Raw genomic sequence first — 8897 nt, 5'->3', positions numbered from 1 at the left:
AACAGATGGCAATGTTAGTATTACGCACATTACAAGCTACTTCTTTATGCTATTGGTCACATAAATGCATAAGCCGATCAAATACAAAAGTCACACTCTAATCTATACTCCCAAATAAATGGTAATACAAAGAGTAGTATCTACATTAGCTGTTTAATCACTGTTAAATAAAATCAACTTTAAAATTGTGAAACAAATTTACAGACTATAGTATCAACCCTGATCCACCACTGATTTGTCAAATATCAGTTCCAGGAATTTCACTGAAAATAATATACATCCGTTCACAATGGTCCAAGCGATCCATGTTAAAATCCACGCACGTTATTGTGTCAAAGTTGGACAGCGACAGTTTTCGAGTGTTTGAACACACTTTTTTTACATGTTTTAGGAAAAAATACCTTTGTAACACGTAAAAAATCGGTACGAATTTAGAGCTTTCATTGAAATAGATAAAAATATATGCAATACAATTGTTATTTTATAAGATGACATCGTTAAAATACTCATTTTATTTTACAAAACTCTGCCAAATTATACCACAGAACTTTCTTTAATAACGGCTTTACCGTTATATCTCTACAAATATTATAATCACTACATAGACTTCTACCAATACATACAGTAAAGAATCACTATTTCACAAAATCCCAAAAAATACAGCCAAAAACAACGAAACAAAACTTACAGGTAAAATCAACTTCCACGAGTCTCTAGTCTGAAAGCCCTTACTCTATGACTCCGGTAAGCCACAGCTCAGTTGTTCAGCATATTCCAAGAAAGGCGGTCGCGCGCGCGGTCCTACTAACGCGAACTAAATTATTAATAAGCGCCGAAACGCGAAGGCGTATGTGAAACTAAATTTGTATGTACAATATTACAATACAGTGTAGATACGGCGATCTGCTAATGTATTGTGTTTTAAATTTTGTTAAGTGTTTGTAAATTGTTTGAATACGTGCTTAGGCGCTTCAAGGCGGACGTCGTGACATTTTTTCTTTGGCGAGGTGAGCTATTGTTAACTTTATTTTGTGGAACTGTGATTATATTTTTTAATATCAACATATTAAAGTAATTATAATTATTAAACTTAGCTACTTTTTTAAATATGCATCGCGTGTTACACAAATACGGTTTTTAATTATACTATTTTTGAATATGAATAATTACTAAGTTTAAATATAAAAATATCGTTCAATTATAATAAGTGAAATTCCATTGATAAATATATCAATTCTAATGAGTTTGTAACTATTATTTTCTAAAGTTTGTAAACATTTCACAACTTCCTTGCGTAAATTGGAAACAGTGAACAATGACGTCATGCCGCTTTTCAGTTACAAATTTACTAACATTATGTCCAATAATGTATTGAAGTGTTGAATAAGCTTTTGTAAAGTACATATCACATTCAAATGGTATTTATTGTGGCACACACTTTGGATAACTGTGTTTTACGTATATAATTACAGCACAGCTATTATAATAGCATACAATGATTTAAAATTTTAGAGAAACGTAAATACTTTCTATATGTTATCATCATTAAGCTCACCATATAACATATAGGTTTCAAAAGTGTCTTATGTCATTGACAGATTGGTTACAATAGCTGAATATACATATATCCACCTTTTTAATAAAAGAGTATTAATTACTTATAGTATTATTAAGTCTGTTATAATTAATACAATGATAATCATATTGATATCATATGTATATAATATATTATGAGATTATTTTTAAATCAACATTTAAACTACATCATACTTTAGAGTAAATAAAACTTCAAAAAAATTTCAATAGCTTATATTTATTCCACCTGTGACCTATACAATAATTAATGAAGATAAATTACAAATTCTTTTGCCATCTTTTAAACTCAATATCCACGATATATATTTTACATTGTTATAGTAATATTAGTTTATTATATCTATAGGTATATTATATATAGTTTGTCTGCGGCTCGTCCCGCAAGAAAAGGTTTTTCCGGGATAAATATTTTCCCAGGATAAAAGCAGCCTATAACACTCAGGAGTACAACTTTCTATTCATTAAAAATATTCCAAAATGTGTTAACTAGTTGCTGAGATTACCGCGTTCAAACATACATGCTTTATATATTAATATAGATTAGCATATTGCTACCGAAACTGAATTTCGGTAAACTTATGGGGCAAAGTAATATTTCGCCCACACTACACTAACTTCTCAAAGTCAGAATCGATAGATTTCCAGTAACAACTAGAACTAAATTCATGAGTTTCTAGAAGTTACTGTAATAGATTCATGTTTAACGAAATCAAATATTCTATATTTATTCATCTTTACATATAATACAATTATAATAGACCGATGTCTTTATAAGTATTGAAAAATTAATATAGAGAGTCTTTATGAAAGTCACATAAGGCAAAACAACAGGTTTTAGTTTTTTTTCTGTATGTACACGCATCATTCAAAAACAACAGCACTTAATTGAATGTAGTTTTCATCGGTGCATGACTAGAGGTCCAACTTAAAATATAGACTACACCATCGCGGGAAAATACAAATTGGGACTTTTATCCCGGAAAAACTTTTTCACACAGGCGGAGCTACGTAATAAAGCTAGTCAGAATTAAAATTAGAAAGAATTATTTTTATATATTATTAAAATAATAAGGTATTTGATGACTTTTTTGATTGAATTATCTACGATCTACAAACATACAATATAAATACATATCTGTGTGACTAAAAGAATAGACAGGGATGCCGAAAATTATATATTATTTATTTATTTTAGGAAGATTTATAAGCAAATAACATCAGTAGAGATTTAACACAAAATATACTCCTATACTAATTACAAATCATCATCAATAAAAAATCTTATAATATGTTAATTGAAATATTTTAGACATATCCAAAGACAATATTATTTACATTCGAAACAATAAAGAGACAAAGTAATTATATGTTTGCAAAGCCGTAAAGCTGAGCAGTGACGTTTGCAAAACAGGATGAGCTGTAAAGTATAAATACTCGCTTATTTTTAAACTTAATTATGCGGTGCGAGCTCTTGAGAGAGTATTTCGACTGCCGCACTGCGAAGTTTTTCAACATATCGCAAAGTAATAAAGTTTGGTTGGTATCAATCTTTATTAGCATTACTTATTAATATAGTTAATTTTGTAGGTAGAAGTAACTAAAACGCACTGTTTGGAACGTTTTCTTTTATGAATTGATAATACTTTATTTTTTGATTAATCCAAAACAAGTTTACGCTATTACATGTCTTAGTAGAGAATCGTTTTTTTATAAGTATGATTGTAATCGTTCTACTTTCAAGATTTCAAGATCGAACATCACTTCTCTTCTTTGCGGTGAGAGTATTGGACTGTTATATCTCTTGAAGATGATTTGACAATGTCAACTGTTAAAGCTTGTTAGCGATTAAAAGTGGCAGTGAGAGTTTCCACTCCTAACTGGAAAAATAGAGGTATCATGGCGGGAGGCATGTACGGTGCCATATGAAAAGGAGCGCGCCTATTGTCATTTACTGCTCACACCATGCTCTGATACTGAGCAGCAAAATCCAATATTACTTATCGTGGTTCGGGGGTCGAACCCGAGACCTCGTCGTAGTAGTTTTGATTACGCAAACTAAATACGCATTAGTTTTAGCTATGTAAGGTTAAAGCGCTTGTTTCCTTTAATTTTAAACACAGTAAGATATAATTCGTCAATATTGAGTTATTCTACAAATAAGAATTACAATCGTTCAAAATTATAATCCGTAACAGCTTATACCAATAACGCAATTTAAACCTTTGGAGAATATTTCTGAGTATTGCCGAGGGGCGCGAAGGCGAACCTACTTAATTTAGTCGGAAAATTGATTATTAATTTCTAGATTGAATGTTTAAACATTACGCGGAAATATAAAGGATTTCGCGCTCAGTTAGATTAGTTTAATTTATAATCTTTTTAATCGAAGAGTTAAAGGAAAAAGCAATAAAGTCGTTTGTGTAAAATAACTAATCTACATTTTGTGAACAAGATATTACTCTGTAAAACGGTATTCAAAAATCAAATATGGAACCGAGAATTCTTCGAATTCATGTACGTTTGAAATTTGAATTTCGAATTCGATTTATACATAGAACTTGGAAATGTAATTAAGTCATTACTGTTAAGTAATTATTGCACAAGCAAACCCGTGGACTAACTTAATTACATTATAACATGTAATTAATTCTGTTTCGCGTCACCCCCTTTATAAGCCGGGGCCCAGGATGAGTTGGGATTGTTGGAAGTTGCTTCTGCACTAATTACGGACGCGAAGAATCGTGCGTGATGGATGTGTTGCTGATTGCTTTTACAATGTTTATAGTTATTGTGTTTGAATGTTTAATACTTGGCAGAATGTTGAACAAAACAAATAGTTGTGTTAATATTCGAAAGTGGAAACGCAAGTGTTTTAGTAAGTTCATTTGTTAATTGTTTAATATGTTCTAATATTGTAATGTAAGTAAAAGTGTGGTGGGGCTAATTAAGAGAAATGTGACAGGAGGTTTCGGGGTCGATCCCCGGGTCAGGCAGTGATATTGGATTTTTCTATTCAATATCAGCCTGAAGTTTGCAATTTGTGCCGGATTAGGCTCGCCCCCTATCACATCATGGAACGGAAAACACACTGCGGAAAATGGGTGAAGCAGTTGCGTCTCGTCTGGATGGGTCTGTATCTTTGAGGAAGCAATTGGGGGCGTATCAAGTCTTCAATTTTTATTTTTATTGAGAAGCAATTCGATATTGGTTGTATTAAAAATAATTTGTTAATAATTGTAACTTTTGTATACAATTATTTTTCAAGTTAGCAGCATAATGCCAACCTATTTTCAAACAGTTTTATTCTTAATTTTTCCAACCAGTTTGTTTTCTTAGCGTAAGTTCTTTTTTTAAAATCGACATAATATCACCTTTGGAACATACCTACATAGGTACTATGAAGTAGGTAACTTCTTTAGAACGCCCGGTTGGAGCCAAATCATTAATTGGACTGAATCGGGGGCCAACATTCAAGTTCAAATTTAGAAGTGGATCTTGGCATGGAGTAAAAAGTCAAGAGATAGTTGTACATTATCTATTGCGTAAATTTGGGCTATATCTCTAAAATAATAGACATAAAACGGATGTAGCTACGTAACTTGAACGAAATCTAATCCTCAGAATTTATTTTAAAATCTCAACCATGATATTTCTGGATTTTTTCCTTGTTTCAGTCTTAAAGCCTTGTTAAACCTAAATTATAACTATCCGTTCAAATTTTTATAATCTTTTAAGTACTTAAAAGGTTCAGAAACGAAATTGATTTAAAAATCACCGTAGCATAAATTAATGACGTTGAAATTTTAGACAATGTAGTCATCAATTATCGTTTCAATGTACTTAAATCATGGATAACATAAAAACAAAAAAGTTACGCCCTCCCGGTTTTTTATTATCCTGGTCAGATTATACGATATTATAACATTATATAACAATAAATTTTACAATGAAAGTCTGCCTTCATTTCTATCCTAACAAAGTATCTGCAGAAAAAAAAATATCCTTTCCAAATATGACCTAGACCAGTATGAAAAGAAACAGCTCGACTTTATCAACAAAAAATGCGGTGTTCCCACGTTATCGACCACTCCAATCGCCATTGGGCAAGGACAGATGAGTAATCGAGAGGCAATAGATTTTCAAGTGCTCTTACCTACTTCAATTACCTGCGCAACTTGACTGTGTTCGAAATTTAAAAAATCCAGGGAATCTTTGAAGGTCGTATTTTGTATGTATTCAGTTAATTCCAGTGGTGTCAAATTCTATAAATTTATATACAATTAGCTGACCCGACAGACGTTGTCCCGTCTTAACTATGAATTTGCAGCGCGCATTCTGTCAATTGCTGACAGTTATTTCAAACAATTGACAGTTATATAAAACGTTATTTACGTATATTTTCGTTTTCTTAAATACCCGAGCACCTGCGACGCCACCCCGCGCCCCCGGCCACGGGGGGTCCGCGGCCTGCTCCAGGGCCGGGGCACTATACTATCCGCGAATTAATTTGATATCAACCGCGAATTAAATTGATATCAACCGCGAATTAAAATTATACCGACCGCGAATTAAAATGATATCAACCGCGAATTAAAATAATACCGACCGCGAATTAAAATGATAGCACCCGCGAATTAAAATTATACCGCCCGCGAATTTCATTGTTATCGGCCGCGACTTTCAATGATACCGTCCGCGGATTACTCTTGTACCGTCCGCATGTTACGTCGAAGTTAACCGTGGATTTCATTACCAACGTCCGCGGATTGCATTTATATCACCCGCGAATGGAGTGATGCAATTACTTTACTCATGCTCTACGGCTCATTTTCAAGCTTGGACCTGTTCCCTTTGTTTCGTTATGCTTTTGTCTTTCTACTTTCTATCAGTGATCCTTTTTATTGAAAAACGCTAAGGTCTTTGTATCGTATTTCTACTTAATAACCGTTTACAATTACTCAATACTGACCCTTTACACATTATGGCCATTGTTTGTGAAAAGATAAATCAATCAATTGTTTGTCATACATAATACATTACCCAAATTCTAGGTACAAAACCTTTGCATCCTCTCATTGTTCCCACGGGTGGTAACTATATTTTATCAATGATTTACTACTTCTCTATTATTTTTTAACAATAGGTCTCGTCTCTATTATTCCCATTTCCGAATAATACGTATTCAATATAAAATTTATGGTGAAAGTTGGAAACATGTTGAGTCTTGTCTGTAAGGAAACAATACTCGCTCTCCATATAAAAAGCCCGACTCAAAATCACATGGTATCGTATTCCACTCTGTGCTCTGTTCCAAGTGAGATCTCCAGTTAAGTGTAATAGTGAAGTGTTAAAATAGTGAAACTGTTATAAAATGAATGTAAGTACCTTTTATACTTTGACCTAACGTTGTTATAACCAACCAGATGTTTAATTAATTGTTTATTGTATGTGTTGTCCACGAGGTTAATACATTTTAGCTGACTTCGATCTCTTATTAATTTATCATTGTTATTAACTTGTACATTTATACTTAGCATACCTATACGTATTTATCACATACTACTTACTTAACCGATAACTAAAACATTTTTATAAATTTTATTACAGTTTCCTGAAAATACTTTCAAGAGTTATTATTACGCTGATGACAACGATGAACCTAGTGACGAAGAAGGGACGCTCGCAGCCAAAGTCAAAAAGGCGATCATAGCCAATAAAAGATCGAACGAATTTAACAACATCGATGACTTTTTCGAAAACCAAAGAAGAAAAAGACAAATACGAAAAAGTCATCCAGTGTTGGTCGATCAACGAGTGGTGGCGGCATTTCATACATCAAATCTAATAGCGACGACGGCACACATGCATCACACCTGATTAAAATTGAAATTTACGACGTTAATAAAATAAAAATATTGCAACGATCGAACAGTGGAAACACGCTGAAGTGCGACTTAAATATTACGCAGAAAGTGACTGTGATAAGAACTTGCAAAACCGTAAAGGACACCATATACAATATTACTAAACAGTTGGCTAGTAAGGACGATTGTGTGAAATATACAATAGATACAGACAAATGAAGAAAGTGTCAGTGTGTAGTGCCAGTGCATAAACTTTTTATAACTTAATAACTTTGAAATGTTCTTCGTGTGAAAGAAATAATTGATTTCATTTAGATATTATGCTTTGTTCTAAGAAACCAATCATTGTATTTTTGCGATTGCTATACTTAAATATTTTAATAATTTAGATTGTATTGTAAAAACAGTGTTTTAAGTTACTCATCTATTTGCATTTTGAACTCTTTGTGCTAGTGCTAAGTATAATTATTGTAAATACTTATGATTCTTTTTAATATTTGTCAAGTCAAGTCAAGCTTACGATTGTAAAGTAATTGGGAACCGTTAAAACATGTTTGGAACTAATTATATTTTTTGTATTAGTTTATTAGTATAGAATAAAGAAAAATTACAAAACATCGTGTCTTTAATATTATTTATTCAATTTAAAACATTATTAAATAAACCATTTAATAACACATCATTATATATAGTATTGGCACCAAATAATTGTTGAAAAATCTTTGAGACTTCTGCCATAGTATTTATAATACAAATACATTATACAGTACTCTCCACACACAATAGTAAAATCATTTTGAATTCGATTTGTATTGTAATTCCACATTCTAGAATTTCTCGCTAAAAAACATTCGGTGGTATCCTTGAGGTGGTCGACCATATGAGTCAAAATACTGTCCAAATCCATTCTTATCTATGTATGGCAAACCCAATGAGAACCTGGTTTATTATCAGGATCTAAGTTACTTACTATGTATGCAGGAGTTACAACATATATCGGTAAACGATTGGCTGCATACACATTATATTCAATGCATGGATCAATTTTTTCAAGTAATTTGTATTTCTATTGTATTCATTTTATTTACTAAATTGTTGCACAATCTTATCAGGTTGAACGACAAAGTGATAATATCATCAATATGGTTAACAATAACCTGTTATGGTTCTCTTTATTGAAAGACAGATATTTTTTGTGGGGTTGCAAGGATTAAATTACAAAAAAAAAAATAATAATTATATGATGTAATCATTTTATTGAGCAATTTAAAATACTTAATCTATAAACAATTTTTATTTTCTTAACTACTATAATCTACTGAAATATTACGGTTTTTATCTATTTCAATAACATTATCAAACTCTGCATAAACAATACAGTTAATAGTTTGCGTCAAAGCTGTTTCCAAAACGAACTTCTTAAATCTTACACTACCA

At 31.9% G+C, this 8897-nt stretch overlaps 1 protein-coding gene across 2 annotated transcripts in view; it reads left to right on the top strand.

Annotated features, from left to right (window-relative positions):
- Positions 1 to 731: 731 nt before the first annotated feature.
- The window catches only part of LOC115439981, a 166207-nt gene continuing 158041 nt past the window's right edge, over positions 732 to 8897 (top strand). For both annotated transcript variants that reach the window (XM_030164098.2, XM_030164089.2), the window contains exon 1: positions 732 to 1007. The gene's annotated coding sequence lies outside the window, so the exon portion shown is untranslated. The remainder of the gene's footprint in view (positions 1008 to 8897) is intronic.

Source organism: Manduca sexta, chromosome 14 (genome assembly GCF_014839805.1).
Source record: "Manduca sexta isolate Smith_Timp_Sample1 chromosome 14, JHU_Msex_v1.0, whole genome shotgun sequence".
Taxonomy (NCBI): domain Eukaryota; kingdom Metazoa; phylum Arthropoda; class Insecta; order Lepidoptera; family Sphingidae; genus Manduca; species Manduca sexta.
The sequence above is the reverse complement of the archived record's forward strand: the minus strand, read 5'-3'. Positions and strand labels throughout refer to the sequence as shown.